Below are 23259 nucleotides of genomic sequence, written 5' to 3'. Positions count from 1 at the left end.
GAGTGGAAATGAATGTTATTGAGGTTAATAATTAGAGATGAGCGGGTTCGGTTTCTCTGAATCCGAACCCGCCAGAACTTCATGGTTTTTTTCACGGGTCCGAGCAGACTCGGATCTTCCCGCCTTGCTCGGTTAACCCGAGCGCGCCCGAACGTCATCATGACGCTGTCGGATTCTCGCGAGGCTCGGATTCTATCGCGAGACTCGGATTCTATATAAGGAGCCGCGCGTCGCCGCCATTTTCACACGTGCATTGAGATTGATAGGGAGAGGACGTGGCTGGCGTCCTCTCCATTTAGATTATAAGAGACTGAGAGAGATTTACTGGAGCTGACTAGGAGGAGTACTGTTACTGTAGAAGTGTAGAGACTGAGTGGAGAGAGTTTACTAGTGAGGACAGTGCAGTTTACTTTATAATCCGTTCTCTGCCTGAAAAAAGCGATACACAGCACACAGTGACTCAGTCACATACCATATCTGTGTGCACTGCTCAGGCTCAGGCCAGTGTGCTGCATCATCTATTATCTATATATAATATTATATATATCTGTCTGACTGCTCAGCTCACACAGCTTATAATTGTGGGGGAGACTGGGGAGCACTACTGCAGTGCCAGTTATAGGTTATAGCAGGAGCCAGGAGTACATAATATATTATATAGTGAGTGACCACCAGACACACAGTGCAGTTTATTTAATATATCCGTTCTCTGCCTGAAAAAAGCGATACACACAGTGACTCAGTCAGTCACATACCATATCTGTGTGCACTGCTCAGGCTCAGGCCAGTGTGCTGCATCATCTATTATCTATATATAATATTATATATATCTGTCTGACTGCTCAGCTCACACAGCTTATAATTGTGGGGGAGACTGGGGAGCACTACTGCAGTGCCAGTTATAGGTTATAGCAGGAGCCAGGAGTACATAATATATTATATAGTGAGTGACCACCAGACACACAGTGCAGTTTATTTAATATATCCGTTCTCTGCCTGAAAAAAGCGATACACACAGTGACTCAGTCAGTCACATACCATATCTGTGTGCACTGCTCAGGCTCAGGCCAGTGTGCTGCATCATCTATTATCTATATATAATATTATATATATCTGTCTGACTGCTCAGCTCACACAGCTTATAATTGTGGGGGAGACTGGGGAGCACTACTGCAGTGCCAGTTATAGGTTATAGCAGGAGCCAGGAGTACATAATATATTATATAGTGAGTGACCACCAGACACACAGTGCAGTTTATTTAATATATCCGTTCTCTGCCTGAAAAAAGCGATACACACAGTGACTCAGTCAGTCACATACCATATCTGTGTGCACTGCTCAGGCTCAGGCCAGTGTGCTGCATCATCTATTATCTATATATAATATTATATATATCTGTCTGACTGCTCAGCTCACACAGCTTATAATTGTGGGGGAGACTGGGGAGCACTACTGCAGTGCCAGTTATAGGTTATAGCAGGAGCCAGGAGTACATAATATATTATATAGTGAGTGACCACCAGACACACAGTGCAGTTTATTTAATATATCCGTTCTCTGCCTGAAAAAAGCGATACACACAGTGACTCAGTCAGTCACATACCATATCTGTGTGCACTGCTCAGGCTCAGGCCAGTGTGCTGCATCATCTATTATCGGGTTCACTACGGGTGGCCGGCGGTCGGGCTCCCGGCGACCAGCATCCCGGCGCCGGGAGCCCGACCGCCGGCTTACCGACAGCTTGGCGAGCGCAAATGAGCCCCTTGCGGGCTCGCTGCGCTCGCCACGCTACGGGCACGGTGGCGCGCTACGCGCGCCACACTATTTTATTCTCCCTCTATGGGGGTCGTGGACCCCCACGAGGGAAAATAATTGTCGGTATGCCGGCTGTCGGGCTCCCGGCGCCGGTATACTGAGCGCCGGGAGCCCGACCGCCGGCAAACAGAAGACCACCCCTATTATCTATATATAATATTATATATATCTGTCTGACTGCTCAGCTCACACAGCTTATAATTGTGGGGGAGACTGGGGAGCACTACTGCAGTGCCAGTTATAGGTTATAGCAGGAGCCAGGAGTACATAATATATTATATAGTGAGTGACCACCAGACACACAGTGCAGTTTATTTAATATATCCGTTCTCTGCCTGAAAAAAGCGATACACACAGTGACTCAGTCAGTCACATACCATATCTGTGTGCACTGCTCAGGCTCAGGCCAGTGTGCTGCATCATCTATTATCTATATATAATATTATATATATCTGTCTGACTGCTCAGCTCACACAGCTTATAATTGTGGGGGAGACTGGGGAGCACTACTGCAGTGCCAGTTATAGGTTATAGCAGGAGCCAGGAGTACATAATATATTATATAGTGAGTGACCACCAGACACACAGTGCAGTTTATTTAATATATCCGTTCTCTGCCTGAAAAAAGCGATACACACAGTGACTCAGTCAGTCACATACCATATCTGTGTGCACTGCTCAGGCTCAGGCCAGTGTGCTGCATCATCTATTATCTATATATAATATTATATATATCTGTCTGACTGCTCAGCTCACACAGCTTATAATTGTGGGGGAGACTGGGGAGCACTACTGCAGTGCCAGTTATAGGTTATAGCAGGAGCTAGGAGTACATATTATATTAAAATTAAACAGTGCACACTTTTGCTGCAGGAGTGCCACTGCCAGTGTGACTGACCAGTGACCTGACCACACTGACCCCCAGTATAGTTAGTAGTATACTTATATTGTGATTGCCTGAAAAAGTTAAACACTCGTCGTGTGACTTCACTTGTGTGTTTTTTTTATTTTTATTCTATAAAAATAAAACTCATTCTGCTGACAGACAGTGTCCAGCAGGTCCGTCATTATATAATATATAATATATACCTGTCCGGCTGCAGTAGTGATATATATATATTTTTTATATCATTTATCATCCAGTCGCAGCAGACACAGTACGGTAGTTCACGGCTGTGGCTACCTCTGTGTCTCTGCACTCGGCAGGCAGTCCGTCCATAATTGTAATACCACCTAACCGTGGATTTTTTTCATTCTTCTTTATACATACATAGTTACATAGACATCTTCTCTTTATCAACCAGTCTATATTAGCTGCAGACACAGTACAGTACGGTAGTTCACGGCTGTGGCTACCTCTGTGTCTGCACTCGGCAGGCAGTCCGTCCATAATTGTATACCACCTAACCGTGGTTTTTTTTCATTCTTCTTTATACATACATAGTTACATAGACATCTTCTCTTTATCAACCAGTCTATATTAGCTGCAGACACAGTACAGTACGGTAGTTCACGGCTGTGGCTACCTCTGTGTCTGCACTCGGCAGGCAGTCCGTCCATAATTGTATACCACCTAACCGTGGATTTTTTTCAGTCTTCTTTATACATACATAGTTACATAGACATCTTCTCTTTATCAACCAGTCTATATTAGCTGCAGACACAGTACAGTACGGTAGTTCACGGCTGTGGCTACCTCTGTGTCTGCAGTCGGCAGGCAGTCCATAATTGTATACTAGTATCCATCTCCATTGTTTACCTGAGGTGCCTTTTAGTTGTGCCTATTAAAATATGGAGAACAAAAATGTTGAGGTTCCAAAATTAGGGAAAGATCAAGATCCACTTCCACCTCGTGCTGAAGCTGCTGCCACTAGTCATGGCCGAGACGATGAAATGCCAGCAACGTCGTCTGCCAAGGCCGATGCCCAATGTCATAGTACAGAGCATGTCAAATCCAAAACACCAAATATCAGAAAAAAAAGGACTCCAAAACCTAAAATAAAATTGTCGGAGGAGAAGCGTAAACTTGCCAATATGCCATTTACCACACGGAGTGGCAAGGAACGGCTGAGGCCCTGGCCTATGTTCATGGCTAGTGGTTCAGCTTCACATGAGGATGGAAGCACTCAGCCTCTCGCTAGAAAAATGAAAAGACTCAAGCTGGCAAAAGCAGCACAGCAAAGAACTGTGCATTCTTCGAAATCCCAAATCCACAAGGAGAGTCCAATTGTGTCGGTTGCGATGCCTGACCTTCCCAACACTGGACATGAAGAGCATGCGCCTTCCACCATTTGCACGCCCCCTGCAAGTGCTGGAAGGAGCACCCGCAGTCCAGTTCCTGATAGTCAGATTGAAGATGTCAGTGTTGAAGTACACCAGGATGAGGAGGATATGGGTGTTGCTGGCGCTGGGGAGGAAATTGACCAGGAGGATTCTGATGGTGAGGTGGTTTGTTTAAGTCAGGCACCCGGGGAGACACCTGTTGTCCGTGGGAGGAATATGGCCGTTGACATGCCAGGTGAAAATACCAAAAAAATCAGCTCTTCGGTGTGGAGGTATTTCACCAGAAATGCGGACAACAGGTGTCAAGCCGTGTGTTCCCTTTGTCAAGCTGTAATAAGTAGGGGTAAGGACGTTAACCACCTCGGAACATCCTCCCTTATACGTCACCTGCAGCGCATTCATAATAAGTCAGTGACAAGTTCAAAAACTTTGGGTGACAGCGGAAGCAGTCCACTGACCAGTAAATCCCTTCCTCTTGTAACCAAGCTCACGCAAACCACCCCACCAACTCCCTCAGTGTCAATTTCCTCCTTCCCCAGGAATGCCAATAGTCCTGCAGGCCATGTCACTGGCAATTCTGACGAGTCCTCTCCTGCCTGGGATTCCTCCGATGCATCCTTGCGTGTAACGCCTACTGCTGCTGGCGCTGCTGTTGTTGCCGCTGGGAGTCGATGGTCATCCCAGAGGGGAAGTCGTAAGCCCACTTGTACTACTTCCAGTAAGCAATTGACTGTTCAACAGTCCTTTGCGAGGAAGATGAAATATCACAGCAGTCATCCTACTGCAAAGCGGATAACTGAGGCCTTGACAACTATGTTGGTGTTAGACGTGCGTCCGGTATCCGCCGTTAGTTCACAGGGAACTAGACAATTTATTGAGGCAGTGTGCCCCCGTTACCAAATACCATCTAGGTTCCACTTCTCTAGGCAGGCGATACCGAGAATGTACACGTACGTCAGAAAAAGACTCACCAGTGTCCTAAAAAATGCAGTTGTACCCAATGTCCACTTAACCACGGACATGTGGACAAGTGGAGCAGGGCAGGGTCAGGACTATATGACTGTGACAGCCCACTGGGTAGATGTATGGACTCCCGCCGCAAGAACAGCAGCGGCGGCACCAGTAGCAGCATCTCGCAAACGCCAACTCTTTCCTAGGCAGGCTACGCTTTGTATCACCGCTTTCCAGAATACGCACACAGCTGAAAACCTCTTACGGCAACTGAGGAAGATCATCGCGGAATGGCTTACCCCAATTGGACTCTCCTGTGGATTTGTGGCATCGGACAACGCCAGCAATATTGTGTGTGCATTAAATATGGGCAAATTCCAGCACGTCCCATGTTTTGCACATACCTTGAATTTGGTGGTGCAGAATTTTTTAAAAAACGACAGGGGCGTGCAAGAGATGCTGTCGGTGGCCAGAAGAATTGCGGGACACTTTCGGCGTACAGGCACCACGTACAGAAGACTGGAGCACCACCAAAAACTACTGAACCTGCCCTGCCATCATCTGAAGCAAGAAGTGGTAACGAGGTGGAATTCAACCCTCTATATGCTTCAGAGGTTGGAGGAGCAGCAAAAGGCCATTCAAGCCTATACAATTCAGCACGATATAGGAGGTGGAATGCACCTGTCTCAAGTGCAGTGGAGAATGATTTCAACGTTGTGCAAGGTTCTGATGCCCTTTGAACTTGCCACACGTGAAGTCAGTTCAGACACTGCCAGCCTGAGTCAGGTCATTCCCCTCATCAGGCTTTTGCAGAAGAAGCTGGAGGCATTGAAGAAGGAGCTAAAAGGGAGCGATTCCGCTAGGCATGTGGGACTTGTGGATGCAGCCCTTAATTCGCTTAACAAGGATTCACGGGTGGTCAATCTGTTGAAATCAGAGCACTACATTTTGGCCACCGTGCTCGATCCTAGATTTAAAGCCTACCTTGGATCTCTCTTTCCGGCAGACACAAGTCTGCTGGGGTTGAAAGACCTGCTGGTGAGAAAATTGTCAAGTCAAGCGGAACGCGACCTGTCAACATCTCCTCCTTCACATTCTCCCGCAACTGGGGGTGCGAGGAAAAGGCTCAGAATTCCGAGCCCACCCGCTGGCGGTGATGCAGGGCAGTCTGGAGCGACTGCTGATGCTGACATCTGGTCCGGACTGAAGGACCTGACAACGATTACGGACATGTCGTCTACTGTCACTGCATATGATTCTCTCAACATTGATAGAATGGTGGAGGATTATATGAGTGACCGCATCCAAGTAGGCACGTCACACAGTCCGTACTTATACTGGCAGGAAAAAGAGGCAATTTGGAGGCCCTTGCACAAACTGGCTTTATTCTACCTAAGTTGCCCTCCCACAAGTGTGTACTCCGAAAGAGTGTTTAGTGCCGCCGCTCACCTTGTCAGCAATCGGCGTACGAGGTTACATCCAGAAAATGTGGAGAAGATGATGTTCATTAAAATGAATTATAATCAATTCCTCCGCGGAGACATTGACCAGCAGCAATTGCCTCCACAAAGTACACAGGGAGCTGAGATGGTGGATTCCAGTGGGGACGAATTGATAATCTGTGAGGAGGGGGATGTACACGGTGATATATCGGAGGGTGAAGATGAGGTGGACATCTTGCCTCTGTAGAGCCAGTTTGTGCAAGGAGAGATTAATTGCTTCTTTTTTGGGGGGGGTCCAAACCAACCCGTCATATCAGTCACAGTCGTGTGGCAGACCCTGTCACTGAAATGATGGGTTGGTTAAAGTGTGCATGTCCTGTTTTGTTTATACAACATAAGGGTGGGTGGGAGGGCCCAAGGACAATTCCATCTTGCACCTCTTTTTTCTTTTCTTTTTCTTTGCATCATGTGCTGATTGGGGAGGGTTTTTTGGAAGGGACATCCTGCGTGACACTGCAGTGCCACTCCTAGATGGGCCCGGTGTTTGTGTCGGCCACTAGGGTCGCTAATCTTACTCACACAGTCAGCTACCTCATTGCGCCTCTTTTTTTCTTTGCGTCATGTGCTGTTTGGGGAGGGTTTTTTGGAAGGGACATCCTGCGTGACACTGCAGTGCCACTCCTAGATGGGCCCGGTGTTTGTGTCGGCCACTAGGGTCGCTAATCTTACTCACACAGCTACCTCATTGCGCCTCTTTTTTTCTTTGCGTCATGTGCTGTTTGGGGAGGGTTTTTTGGAAGGGACATCCTGCGTGACACTGCAGTGCCACTCCTAGATGGGCCCGGTGTTTGTGTCGGCCACTAGGGTCGCTAATCTTACTCACACAGCTACCTCATTGCGCCTCTTTTTTTCTTTGCGTCATGTGCTGTTTGGGGAGGGTTTTTTGGAAGGGCCATCCTGCGTGACACTGCAGTGCCACTCCTAGATGGGCCCGGTGTTTGTGTCGGCCACTAGGGTCGCTAATCTTACTCACACAGCTACCTCATTGCGCCTCTTTTTTTCTTTGCGTCATGTGCTGTTTGGGGAGGGTTTTTTGGAAGGGACATCCTGCGTGACACTGCAGTGCCACTCCTAGATGGGCCCGGTGTTTGTGTCGGCCACTAGGGTCGCTTATCTTACTCACACAGCGACCTCGGTGCAAATTTTAGGACTAAAAATAATATTGTGAGGTGTGAGGTATTCAGAATAGACTGAAAATGAGTGTAAATTATGGTTTTTGAGGTTAATAATACTTTGGGATCAAAATGACCCCCAAATTCTATGATTTAAGCTGTTTTTTAGTGTTTTTTGAAAAAAACACCCGAATCCAAAACACACCCGAATCCGACAAAAAAAATTCGGTGAGGTTTTGCCAAAACGCGTTCGAACCCAAAACACGGCCGCGGAACCGAACCCAAACCCAAAACACAAAACCCGAAAAATTTCAGGCGCTCATCTCTATTAATAATACCGTAGGATCACAATTACCCCCAAATTATGTGATTTTAGCTGTTTTTATGTTTTTCTCAAAAATCATCCAGATTCAAAACTAAAAACACGAAAGGGTGGTTTTGGCAAAACCAATCCAGATCCAAAACATGAACATGGAACCAGAACAAAAACCAAAGCATGAAAAGTGCCCGCCGCACATCTCTAGATATAATACCTGCTGAGTCAAGCTAAACCATTGATTGGTCACATCTAATAATACATTGTTTTAAAGTAGGGGTGGCCAAACAGTCGATCGCGATCGACTGGTCGATCGCGGACATGCGACCAGTCGATCATGATCCGCCGCCCATCCACCCAAGGCGAGGAGAGCGCAGCGCGCGCTTCTCCTGCCTGCTACCTTGCCCCTCAGTCTGGTCTCCGGCAGTGACGGCGCAGTGTATAGCTCAAATCAGGCGCCGGTTCGTTAGCCAATGAGAGCTCGCGGACCGGCACCTGATTTGACATATACACGCTGCAGTCACCGCCGGAGACCAGATTGAGAGGCAGGACGGCAGGCAGGAGAGGCGCGCGCTGCGCTCTCCACACACAGTGGTGAGCAGCACTGTCGGGGCATATGTGGCACTGTGGGGGCATGGCACTGTGGAGGCATATCTGTATCTGGCACTGTGGGGGCATATCTGGAACTGTGGGCACATGGCACTGTGGGGTCATATCTGTATCTGGACTGTGGGGGCATATGTGGCACTGTGGGGGCATATGTGGCACTGTGGGGGCATATGTGGTACTGTGGGGTCATATGTGGCACTGTGGAGGCATATCTGGCACTGTGGGGGCAAATCTAGCACTGTGGGCACATGGCACTGTGGGGGCATATCTGTATCTGGCACTGTGGGGGCATATCTAGCACGGTGGGCACATGGCACTGTGGGGGCATATCTGTATCTGGCACTGTGGGGTCATATCTGGCACTGTGGGCACATGGCACTGTGGGGGCATATCTGTACCTGGCACTGTGGGGGCATATCTGGCACTGTGGGCACATGACACTGTGGGGGCATATCTGTATCTGGCACTGTGGGGGCATATCTCTATCTGGCACTGTGGGTTCATATCTGGCACTTTGGGGGCATATCTGGCACTGTGGGCACATGGCACTGTGGGGGCTTATGTGTATCTGGCACTGTGGGGGCATATGTGTTTGAGGTTTTTACCTGTGGGGGGCCAATGTGTTATTTCATGCGAGACAGTCATTACACTCTGTGCAGCAAGGCTACGTCCCTTTTTTTGTTATACCACGCCCACTTTTTTGTTATACCATGCCCACTTTTTGTTATGCCATGCCCCTTTTTTGGGGGCAAAGCTTTTCAGCTTTCAAAGTAGATCGCCGACTCCAAAAGTCTGGCAACCCCTCTTTTAAAGTGTGTTATGTTGTATATAAATAAAAAATAAAGACTGCTGAAATTGTTGAAAATAGGAGCCTCCAGGGAAATAAAAGTACAGATGTAACATTACCCAAGACATTAAATTTAATAAAATGAAAGAGATGTAAAAAGGAAGATAGATAGATAGATAGATAGATAGATAGATAGATAGATAGATAGATAGATAGATAGATAGATAGATATTAAATATCTAAAACCTCCATTGGTATTCAAATATGTGACTTGAATCTACACACATATCATTAATAAGCAAGCACCTTATTCTGGTGTCAGACCTTCATAGAAATGTTTTTGTATTAAATTGGTAAATATGCCATATAGTGAATTATATATGCAGGAAATGATAGGACAACAATATATAAAACCATGATGGTAATGAGAACAAAAAAATATATAAAAATGTATACACATAATGGTAATAAAAAAGTAAATAACATGAAATAAATATTAAAAATGTATGAACTTTTTTACATTTATTTTATTTTTATTATTTATTATGATATACTATTTTGATAAAGCCCATACCTAGCACAGTGTAACATTTTTTATTTTCAATAAATATTACTTGAAGTCTTAGCAATAACCCCATTGACTTGCAGCACGTATTTTGTCTTAATATTATTATCCTTATTGCCATTAGCACCAAGTTGTCTGTGGTTTTGTTCTTACTTTTCCACAACCCTGTATAAATAACTTGAGGTGTCTAATTTTCAAGATAGGGTCTGATGCTCTGCGGTCTGGAGGTTCTACAAAGATAGAATTAGGCGGGGGGGAAATCAGCCCTGTGTCACGCTACTTAAAATGTTTGCCATAAGACTTGTTTACTCAAGCATTTCCTTAATGTCCCTTTAGTATCTCCTTGCTCTCGGTATTTTATGAAAACCCTTTCTGCATTTCATTCTTTCTGTACTGTATTATGTTCATTCTATCTGTTAAGCGCCTTGAGTCCTATTGGAGAAAGCGCTATATAAATAAAATTATTATTATCATTCCTCAACCCTGCATCATACTTACACTTATCACACTTTGATGGCAGGTAACAGAATCTGATTAGGACCCCATAGAGCCATAGGCAAGATAATTTTTGAGACCAATTTTCTCCATGTTTGTTACAAACAAAAAAAACAACACATAAATATAAATTAGGATAATCCAGGCCCTGGGCATGTGCATCGGTTGCCCAATGGATTAGACGGCTCTAGCAGGTACAGCACAAGTTTGAAAAAAGTCTTGTGTATGAAAAATGTTTTACTGAAATAAAAAAAATGATGAAAAACTAAGTATATTTATTGTATTCCTGTTAAAACAAGAAAAAAAATCAAGTCATTTTAATTTTGTAAACATAAATTTCCAACCAGCTTGAGGAAAACCACCAATTAGATGATTTCCAATCAACAGTGTACGAAGAGCTCGAGATTTTCAGTTGCTTAATTAAAACAATTTAAAGATGATATTTTAGTTTTGTTTTATGTTTAATGGTCTATGGGCCTAATTCAGACCTGACAGCTGGTGTGTGTTTTCGCACAGCAGCCGATCATGTCTGAACTGCGCATGCGCCAGCACCGCAGTGCGCCGGCACCGCAGTGCGCCGGCGCATGCCAGATAGCTGACGGCTGTCTCAGCCCTGCAATCGCCTCTGCCTGATTGACAGGCAGAGGCGGACGCTGGGCAGGAGGGGGCGGGCCAGTGGCGTTTGGCCGCCGTTTAGGGGTCATAGTCCGGGCAATGCAGGCATGCCCGGACCGTTGGAGGGGCGGGTCGTGGCGGCTGCGACCCTCACAGCGACGAGTAGCAACTGCCGTCGCGCAGGAGCTGCGCTGGCAGGGAGCTACTCCTAAAGTACAAAAGCATCGCCGCTGGATATGCTTTTGTACTTGTGGGGGGGGGGGGGGGGGGTCGGGCCTGACATGCGGGGCGGACTAGCCCTGTGCTGGGTGTCCTCCCACATGTCTGTGTGACTGATTGTAGATGTGCTAACTTTAGCACATCTACAATCAGGTCTGAATTATATACGAAAGTGAAACATGTTAGACTTCATGGCCAAATGAAAAATGAGGTGAAAATTCACAGAACAGATTTGAAAATCTGCCACATCTCTGTCCAAGGTCATGAAGGGGCTAAACTGTGTTTCTAAAAAATCCAGTGTTAGTAAAAGTTTTAGGTTTTTTTTTCGCAACTGAATATAATCTAAATCATTGTATCATTCCAAAATGTAAGAGTTGACATTCCAAATTGAGTCTGCATGCTGAATGCCTGCAGCATCACTAAGCTTCAGTGGCGAAAGCTGCCAGATGGATGTCCGTTGTTGCTGGATGACTATAATCATAATACCAAACTGTTTTCGCTATGCTGAGCTGTGGCAAATCCTGACATCCAGTAGTGCTGCACAGATAAATAGAATTGGACCATAGTGCAGAAAAACTATTTTTGTGTCTTCTCCAAGATATTTGTGCATTCTAATGGCACACTACTAGAACTAATTGAATACGTACAGTACATGCACACATTTGCTAACATTTATCTTAAACAGTAAATGTAGGAGATTGCTATGGTAATGTACACTAATGTTCCAGGACACAACAGAAACAGTAAGTGAGCACTAATGAGAGCTTGGGGGTTAATTAGCTAACTTATTTATCTAAAAATAGCAAGGATTTTCTTTTTCACCCAGAAGCTATGGCAAGAAAACTATCACAGAAGGAGATAATTAACCAGTTAAAACTTTCAGCAATAGTTACTGTATCTTGCTAAACTTTTGCTTTCCAATCTTGTTTTAATTTTAAGGGAACCTCTTTATTATTATCACCTTCCTTGTCTTTTGTATCTGGGCAATTTAAGCGATTAATTTCAAATAGGTCAATATATTTACACCATACTAAGGGACTTTGACAAACGGACTATTAACCTTTCCACTAAAATGTCAGAAATAGACATTGATTTACTAATTGGTTTAGAGGCACAGAGATATAAATTGCTCTTTCTCCAATTTAACTACAGTACTGTATGTAGATCTTTCAACGTTTAACACGGTGTCAGCCACTTATGACACAGAACAAGTGCGTGCATTTTATTTTGTGAAAATACAGATTTGTTTTATATTTGCATTTCTTCCCTGTTCTTATAATGGAGTATGGTCTTTCTTCTTTATGAAGGTTTATCTTCACAGGTATATTGCTGGACTCTTTGCAATTGCATACTTGCCAGCTCTCCCTGAATGCCACGGAGATACCCTAAAATAGTAGCAATCTCTCTGAAGAGTTTAGCGATCTCCCTAATTGCACCGTACCTCCATTATGAAGTTTTTTTATAAATGTAAACAAAAAAACACATAAGGAATATATACATTCAAATGGGACCATCAATGCCATTTCCCTGCATTGGTTATAAGGCACAATGGGGCAGATGTATTAAGCCTGGAGAAGTGATAAAGAAGTGATAAGTGGAAGGTGATAATGCACAAGCCAATCAGCTCCTGTTATTTTCCAAACCAGTAATGATTGACTGGTGCGTTATCACCTTCGACTTATCACTTCTTTATCCCTTCTCCAGGCTTTATACATCTGCCCCAATGATCCCTGTGGCTACATGCATTTGTAAATAAGATTTCTCATGGTCAGGCTGCCATCAGAAATTGTAGAGCCCGGGACTACTAAATAGGAAGTCCCCCTTGCAGCCAGGGACTGGAGTCTCGGCAGTCCCTCTCTGGTGGCGGCCCTGCTCATGGTCACTTACATCAAACCACTTGTGAGTAGAACAAGCCCTGAAATATATGGGTGTCTTTTCATCGACAAGTAGATCTTACTGAGCAACAATGCTCAGGTGCAGAAGTACACATCCACTTTAACACCGCGCTCATAGGTGTTGATTTCACAACATCCCTGAAGTGCTTTTTCAGAATTAGGAAAGTTTGCACAAATGTTTTATCTCAGACTGATTGTGACACACATCAGCAAAAGAAATAATGTTATCTGAAAATATTGCCCACATTCACATTAACCACCCTCCTTGTGCGACTGCTGACTGCTATACTTCCTCATTAAGCAAAGGTCCAGCTGTAAAGCTTAGTTCCTGGTTGTTTTATACCATCCAGGTTTATGGGGGACATTTACTAAGCAGTGATAAAAGTGGAGAAGTGAGCCAGTGGAGAAGTGGCCCATGGCCACCAATCAGCTGCTCTGTATACTTTTATAGTATGCAAATTATAAATGTTACGTCAATGCTGATTGGTGGCCATGGGCAACTTCTCCACTGGCTCACTTCTCCACTTTTATCACTGCTTAGTAAATGTCCCCCTATGTACTGTTGACATATCTACAGGCTACAGTAGGTAACTATCATCATTGCAACATTTAGGGACAGAATGTATTGTCAATGAATTTTAACCTTGTGAGTATACATTGAAGTGTTATCATTGTCTGCTCTAACCAATATACAGTATTCACCAACAATTCCAGTATTAATTACTGGGATTTGTCCAGAGGCTGAAAGTGGTTGGTCCAATCTATTCTGCAAGCTGCATGTGTGTATGGTAACAGGGAAGATGTACATTACAAAGTTGAGTACTGTAGTATTTTTGTTATTCATTTTTCAAGACAAGCTTTTGGCAGATTACCATAGAGAATATGACACAAGAACCATATGTATGCATTCAATGCCCATTTGTGTGTGCTCATATGTTTTTTTTATATTTCAAATCTGTCTTATGATCATCATTAACTGTATCAATAACATTTATTTATATACTGTAGTGCCACATAGTTCCTTAGCGCTGTACAGTGAGGAAACACAGCAAAGTACAGTATATAATGGTTAATGTTATATATACTTGCCAGCTAACTCCATACATAGCACTTACACATGTAACCTGTAAGAGTGTGTACACACGGTGAGATCCTTGCTATGCCCGATTTTCACTTGCGATTTCCCTTGAACTCCCCGGAGCCCAGATAGCACAGATTTTGACTAACTTTTCTTGAGATATGGACTATGTGTGCTTACGATTTTGGCTTATGTGAGATGTCATTGACATGTGAGATGAACTAGATAGTACACCGATCTAGCAAGAATTGACTTGCCTGCACAGTCTATCTTTTCTTGCGATGCCGACCTGGCGGGACCACGCATCGGGATCGCAAGGTGACTTTCACCTTGCGATCTGCACTAACTTTTCTTGCGATTTTGACTATATAGTCAAAATCGAAAGAAAATATCTCACTGTGTGTACACACCCTAAGACAGGGCAATTTAGTCAATCTTCAATATTTCCCCTCATTTAGAAACCCACTGGACAATATTTAATAAGTGGTGGGTCAGGACACGTTTTAAAACAGTGGATCAAGCTTGTTTCATGGTAAAAGACACTGAATTTAATAAATGTCAACTTGAAGTTCTAAACTGAACCCACTGTCAATGTCTGTCAATTTCTTATCCCTGATCTTGCTGCAATTTTACTGCAAAACTGCTGTGATTTTAAATTGCTGAATGGATCCGTAGGATCCATTCTGACTTCTCTATATGATTGTGTTACGTCTAGAACAACTATGTTATGGTGAATACTGCTGTACAACATGTGAGCTAGATGCTCCTCTGGAAGCCCATATTCTGGATCTAAATGAGTGTCTGACAACACTGAAGTCCACCAGCAACTTGTGCTGCTTCGCAGATGTGTAGAGGGTAAACTTGAAAGCCCAGCCTTTGCCTGCCATTTTTTATTTTTAAAGTTAAAAAGAAGATTTTTTCAAAGGAAATTTCTGGATTGGCAGGGTCAAATTTCACATAAATATTAAATAAAAAACATTAAGTATAAACACTGTTACAGTTAACCACATCACATTCATTAACTACAGTATATTAATAGGGGGCCTGGCCATGCCGTCCTGAGTTGGCCACACCACCTCTGAGTTCCGGGGCCCGGGAGAGCTGTCGGAAGCCCTGGGTCCCCGCACCTTCAGTGATCAGTAGCATCTCCCATCTGTGCATTCTTCCGGAGAAGGGAAATGAAACTTTGGTGAGTATGTGACATTCATCCAGTCATGTGCAATCCAAGTAAAGACAGAAGGGAACTGAGGTTAGATTTAATGAATCAATGTTTTGTAAAATCATATATTATTTATTTCACACTTTAAAGTGTGGTTATTACGCAATGTGATTCACTAAAGGCTAAATCGCACATCAATACGCATCAATCAAATGTATCGGGTCATAAACATTACATGCTACAGCACATTAATGCTAGCTGCATCTAGCATTAATATGCTGTAGCACACAATATGGATGATCACATAATCTAATGTGGACATTCAAGGAAATATATATATATATATATATATATATATATATATATATATATATATATATATATATAGGTTGAGTATCCCATATCCAAATATTCCGAAATACGGAATATTCCGAAATACAGACTTTTTTGAGTGAGAGTGAGATAGTGAAACCTTTGTTTTCTGATGGCTCAATGTACACAAACTTTGTTTAATACACAAAATTATTAAAAATATTGTATTACATGACCTTCAGGCTGTGTGTATAAGGTGTATATGAAACATAAATGAATTGTGTGAATGTAGACACACTTTGTTTAATGCACAAAGTTATTAAAAATATTGGCTAAAATTACCTTCTGGCTGTGTGTATAAGCTGTATATGAAACATAAATGCATTCTGTGCTTAGATTTAGGCCCCATCACCATGATATCATGGTATGCAATTATTCCAAAATACGGAAAAATCCGATATCCAAAATACCTCTGTCCCAAGCATTTTGGATAAGGGATACTCAACCTGTATATATATATATATATATATATATATATATATATATATATATATACTTAAAGTACATTGCAAGGTAATTAATAATTCCATGTTCCCACCAGACACATGTCTGCATTGGGATTGAGATTGAGAATGCGCAGTGTAGCAGAACTGGTACCTAAATGGAGCATCATTGGAGGCCAACATTGCAACAGTGCTGCTTGCTGGGACATGGGCGCACCAGTGCCTGCACTCACACCTTTGGGTAAGTCCCAGGGGAAGTTCCTGATTGACAGCTATGACCACTGGCTGCTCTCCATGGTGACCTGGAGCTAGAGGACTGGAGTTCATCTGCTGCTTGATAGCCCCCAGTTTGAGCGCTGCCTCCTTCCCCAGTGTAGCAGGGGGGACTGGCGGTGATGGCAGCAGCAGAAGCTGAAGCAGACGGATGGCTGAGGACTGACTGTGAAGGCAGTGGCTGCAGTGGTACAGTCCCACGTACCTAGCACAATGGTCGGGCCATCCCTGCTCCTTAGCGGCCCCCCCTCATTCAGGCACCCATGGTGCATGCCCCTTTAGCACCTCCCTAGTTGCGTCCATGACCATAATACCAATTTTTAGATCTGTTGTATACTAAATGGTGGAAGTTCCGGAGGCAATGGAGTTGGTCGCCGCCATTGTCTCTGGTGAGCTCCAGCCTCTGTGTGCAGCGTGAGAGCACTCAGACCAGCGCAGAAGTGTATAGCACCGCACTCAATAATCTCAGTGGGGGGAGAAGGCGGGGTTTGCCGGTAGAGATGTGCACCGGAAATTTTTCGGGTTTTGTGTTTTGGTTTTGGGTTCGGTTCCGCGGCCGTGTTTTGGGTTCGAACGCGTTTTGGCAAAACCTCATCGAATTTTTTTTGTCGGATTCGGGTGTGTTTTGGATTCGGGTGTTTTTTTCAAAAAACCCTAAAAAACAGCTTAAATCATAGAATTTGGGGGTCATTTTGATCCCAAAGTATTATTAACCTCAATAACCATAATTTCCACTCATTTTCAGTCTATTCTGAACACCTCACACCTCACAATATTATTTTTAGTCCTACAATTTGCACCAAGGTCGCTGGATGACTAAGCTCAGCGACCCAAGTGGCCGACACAAACACCTGGCCGATCTAGGAGTGGCACTGCAGTGTCACGCAGGATGGCCCTTCCAAAAAACACTCCCCAAACAGCACATGACGCAAAGAAAAAAAGAGGCGCAATGAGGTAGCTGTGTGACTAAGCTCAGCGACCCAAGTGGCCGACACAAACACCTGGCCCATCTAGGAGTGGCACTGCAGTGTCACGCAGGATGGCCCTTCCAAAAAATACTCCCCAAACAGCACATGACGCAAAGAAGAAAAAAAAGAGGCGCAATGAGGTAGCTGTGTGACTAAGCTCAGCGACCCTAGTGGCCGACACAAACACCTGGCCCATCTAGGAGTGGCACTGCAGTGTCAGGCAGGATGGCCCTTCCAAAAAACACTCCCCAAACAGCACATGACGCAAAGAAAAAAAGAGGCGCAATGAGGTAGCTGTGTGAGTAAGCTCAGCGACCCTAGTGGCCGACACAAACACCTGGCCCATCTAGGATTGGCACTGCAGTGTCACGCAGGATGGCCCTTCAAAAAAACACTCCCCAAACAGCACATGACGCAAAGAAAAAAAGAGGCGCAATGAGGTAGCTGTGTGAGTAAGCTAAGCGACCCTAGTGGCCGACACAAACACCTGGCCCATCTAGGAGTGGCACTGCAGTGTCACGCAGGATGGCCCTTCAAAAAAACACTCCCCAAACAGCACATGACGCAAAGAAAAAAAGAGGCGCAATGAGGTAGCTGTGTGACTAAGCTCAGCGGCCCAAGTGGCCGACACAAACACCTGGCCCATCTAGGAGAGGCACTGCAGTGTCAGGCAGGATGGCCCTTCCAAAAAACCCTCCCCAAACAGCACATGACGCAAAGAAAAAAAGAGGCGCAATGAGGTAGCTGCGTGAGTAAGCTAAGCGACCCTAGTGGCTGACACAAACACCTGGCCCATCTAGGAGTGGCACTGCAGTGTCACGCAGGCTGGCCCTTCGAAAAAACACTCCCTAAACAGCACATGACGCAAAGAAAAATGAAAGGAAAAAGAGGTGCAAGATGGAATTGTCCTTGGGCCCTACCACCCAACCTTATGTTGTATAAACAGGACATGCACACTTTAACCAACCCATCATTTCAGTGACAGGGTCTGCCACACAACTGTGACTGAAATGACGGGTTGGTTTGGACCCCCACCAAAAAAGAAGCAATTAATCTCTCCTTGCACAAACTGGCTCTACAGAGGCAAGATGTCCACCTCATCATCATAGTCCGATTCATCACCGTGTACATCCCCCTCCTCACAGATTATCAATTCGTCCCCACTGGAATCCACCATCGCAGCTCCCTGTGTACTTTGTGGAGGCAATTGCTGCTGGTGAATGTCTCCATGGAGGAATTGATTATAATTCATTTTAATGAACATCATCTTCTCCACATTTTCTGGAAGTAACCTCGTACGCCGATTGCTGACAAGGTGAGCGGCGGCACTAAACACTCTTTCGGAGTACACACTTGTGGGAAGGCAACTTAGGTAGAATAAAGCTAGTTTGTGCAAGGGCCTCCAAATTGCCTCTTTTTCCTGCCAGTATACGTACGGACTGTCTGACGTGCCTACTTGGATGCGGTCACTCATATAATCCTCCACCATTCTTTCAATGGGGAGAGAATCATATGCAGTGACAGTAGACGACATGTCCGTAATCGTTGGCAGGTCCTTCAGTCCGGACCAGATGTCAGCATCAGCAGTCGCTCCAGACTGCCCTGCATCACCGCCAGCGGGTGGGCTCGGAATTCTGAGCCTTTTCCTCGCACCCCCAGTTGTGGGAGAATGTGAAGGAGGAGATGTTGACAGGTCGCGTTCCGCTTGACTTGACAATTTTCTCACCAGCAGTTCTTTGAACCCCTTCTTACTTGTGTCTGCCGGAAAGAGAGATCCAAGGTAGGTTTTAAATCTAGGATCGAGCACGGTGGCCAAAATGTAATGCTCTGATTTCAACAGATTGACCACCCGTGAATCCTGGTTAAGCAAATTAAGGGCTCCATCCACAAGTCCCACATGCCTAGCGGAATTGCTCTGTGTTAGCTCCTCCTTCAATGTCTCCAGCTTCTTCTGCAAAAGCCTGATGAGGGGAATGACCTGACTCAGGCTGGCAGTGTCTGAACTGACTTCACGTGTGGCAAGTTCAAAAGGTTGCAGAACCTTGCACAACGTTGAAATCATTCTCCACTGCGCTTGAGACAGGTGCATTCCACCTCCTATATCGTGCTCAGTTGTATAGGCTTGAATGGCCTTTGGCTGCTCCTCCAACCTCTGAAGCATATAGAGGGTTGAATTCCACCTCGTTACCACTTCTTGCTTCAGATGATGGCAGGGCAGGTTCAGGGGTTTTTGGTGTTGCTCCAGTCTTCTGTACGTGGTGCCTGTACGCCGAAAGTGTCCCGCAATTCTTCTGGCCACCGACAGCATCTCTTGCACGCCCCTCTCGTTTTTTAAATAATTCTGCACCACCAAATTCAAGGTATGTGCAAAACATGGGACGTGCTGGAATTTGCCCATATTTAATGCACACACAATATTGCTGGCGTTGTCCGATGCCACAAATCCATAGGAGAGTCCAATTGGGGTAAGCCATTCTGCGATGATCTTCCTCAGTTGCCATAAGAGGTTTTTAGCTGTGTGCGTATTCTGGAAAGCGGTAATACAAAGCGTAGCCTGCCTAGGAAAGAGTTGGCGTTTGCGAGATGCTGCTACTGGTGCCGCCGCTGCTGTTCTTGCGGCGGGAGTCCATACATCTACCCAGTGGGCTGTCACAGTCATATAGTCCTGAGTCTGCCCTGCTCCACTTGTCCACATGTCCGTGGTTAAGTGGACATTGGGTACAACTGCATTTTTTAGGACACTGGTGAGTCTTTTTCTGAGGTCTGTGTACATTTTCGGTATCGCCTGCCTAGAGAAATGGAACCTAGATGGTATTTGGTACCGGGGACACAGTACCTCAAACAAGTCTATAGTTGGCTCTGCAGTAATGATGGATACCGGAACCACGTTTCTCACCGCCCAGGATGCCAAGGCCTCAGTTATCCGCTTTGCAGCAGGATGACTGCTGTGATATTTCATCTTCTTCGCAAAGGACTGTTGGACAGTCAATTGCTTGGTGGAAGTAGTAAAAGTGGTCTTACGACTTCCCCTCTGGGATGACCATCGACTCCCAGCAGCAACAACAGCAGCGCCAGCAGCAGTAGGCGTTACACGCAAGGATGCATCGGAGGAATCCCAGGCAGGAGAGGACTCGTCAGAATTGCCAGTGACATGGCCTGCAGGACTATTGGCATTCCTGGGGAAGGAGGAAATTGACACTGAGGGAGTTGGTGGGGTGGTTTGCGTGAGCTTGGTTACAAGAGGAAGGGATTTACTGGTCAGTGGACTGCTTCCGCTGTCGCCCAAAGTTTTTGAACTTGTCACTGACTTATGATGAATGCGCTGCAGGTGACGTATAAGGGAGGATGTTCCGAGGTGGTTAACGTCCTTACCCCTACTTATTACAGCTTGACAAAGGCAACACACGGCTTGACAAATGTTGTCCGCATTTCTGTTGAAATACTTCCACACCGAAGAACTGATTTTTTTTGGTATTTTCACCAGGCATGTCAAAGGCCATATTCCTCCCACGGACAACAGGTGTCTCCCCGGGTGCCTGACTTAAACAAACCACCTCACCATCAGAATCCTCCTGGTCAATTTCCTCCCCAGCACCAGCAACACCCATATCCTCCTCATCCTGGTGTACTTCAACACTGACATCTTCAATCTGACTATCAGGAACTGGACTGCGGGTGCTCCTTCCAGCACTTGCAGGGGGCGTGCAAATGGTGGAAGGCGCATGCTCTTCACGTCCAGTGTTGGGAAGGTCAGGCATCGCAACCGACACAATTGGACTCTCCTTGTGGATTTGTAATTTCGAAGAACGCACAGTTCTTTGCTGTGCTTTTGCCAGCTTAAGTCTTTTCATTTTTCTAGCAAGAGGCTGAGTGCTTCCATCCTCATGTGAAGCTGAACCACTAGCCATGAACATAGGCCAGGGCCTCAGCCGTTCCTTGCCACTCCGTGTGGTAAATGGCATATTGGCAAGTTTACGCTTCTCCTCCGACGATTTTATTTTAGATTTTTGAGTCCTTTTTTTACTGATGTTTGGAGTTTTGGATTTTACATGCTCTGTACTATGACATTGGGCATCGGCCTTGGCGGACGACGTTGATGGCGTTTCATCGTCTCGGCCATGACTAGTGGCAGCAGCTTCAGCACGAGGTGGAAGTCGATCTTGATCTTTCCCTATTTTTGGAACCTCAACATTTTTGTTCTCCATATTTTAATAGGCACAACTAAAAGGCACCTCAGGTAAACAATGGAGATGGATGGATACTAGTATACTTATGGATGACGAGTGACTGCCGACACAGAGGTAGCTACAGCCGTGGACTACCGTACTGCGTCTGCTAGTATAGACTGGATGATAATGATATAAAAAATATATATATATCACTACTGCAGGACAGGTATATATTATATAATGACGGACCTGCTGGACACTGTCAGCAGCAGACTCCTAAACTACTAGTATGAAGAAGATAGAAAAAAAAAACCCCACCACAGGTAGGTATACAATTATGGACGAGCACTGCCGACACAGAGGTAGCTACAGCCGTGGACTACCGTACTGCATCTGCTAGTATAGACTGGATGATAATGATATAAAAAAAATATATATATATCACTACTGCAGGACAGGTATATATTATATAATGACGGACCTGCTGGACACTGTCAGCAGCAGACTCCTAAACTACTAGTATGAAGAAGATAGAAAAAAAAAACCCACCACAGGTAGGTATACAATTATGGACGAGCACTGCCGACACAGAGGTAGCTACAGCCGTGGACTACCGTACTGCGTCTGCTAGTATAGACTGGATGATAATGATATAAAAAATATATATATATATCACTACTGCAGGACAGGTATATATTATATAATGACGGACCTGCTGGACACTGTCAGCAGCAGACTCCTAAACTACTAGTAAGAAGAAGATAGAAAAAAAAAACCCACCACAGGTAGGTATACAATTATGGACGAGCACTGCCGACACAGAGGTAGCTACAGCCGTGGACTACCGTACTGCGTCTGCTAGTATAGACTGGATGATAATGATATAAAAAATATATATATATCACTACTGCAGGACAGGTATATATTATATAATGACAGACCTGCTGGACACTGTCAGCAGCAGACTCCTAAACTACTAGTATGAAGAAGATAGAAAAAAAAAACCACCACAGGTAGGTATACAATTATGGACGAGCACTGCCGACACAGAGGTAGCTACAGCCGTGGACTACCGTACTGCGTCTGCTAGTATAGACTGGATGATAATGATATAAAAAATATATATATATCACTACTGCAGGTATATATTATAATATAATGAATGACGGACCTGCTAGACACTGTCTGTCAGCAGAGTGCGTTTATAGAATAAAAAAAAAAAACACCACACGAGTGTTTAACTTTTTCAGGCAGACAATATACTGGTGGTTACTGGTCAGTCACACTGGCAGCAAAAGTGTGCACTGTTATGTACTCCTGCTATAACTGCTCCCCAGTCTCCCCCACAATTAAGCTGTGTGAGCAGTGAGCACTCAGCACAGTCAGATATACATAGATGATATTATCATGCAGCACACTGAGGCTGAGCACAGATATGGTATGTGACTGTGTATCGTTTTTTTTCAGGCAGAGAACGGATTTTAATTAATAAATAAAACTGGTGGTCAAAACTCTGCACTCTCTGAGTACTCCTAATGCTCCCCAAAATTACTAAAATTAAATTACTAGTAAATCAAGTGTCTCACTCTCTATCTAAACGGAGAGGACGCCAGCCACGTCCTCTCCCTATCA

Source organism: Pseudophryne corroboree, chromosome 5 (assembly GCF_028390025.1).
Source record: "Pseudophryne corroboree isolate aPseCor3 chromosome 5, aPseCor3.hap2, whole genome shotgun sequence".
NCBI classification, from domain to species: domain Eukaryota; kingdom Metazoa; phylum Chordata; class Amphibia; order Anura; family Myobatrachidae; genus Pseudophryne; species Pseudophryne corroboree.
The sequence above is the reverse complement of the archived record's forward strand: the minus strand, read 5'-3'. Positions refer to the sequence as shown.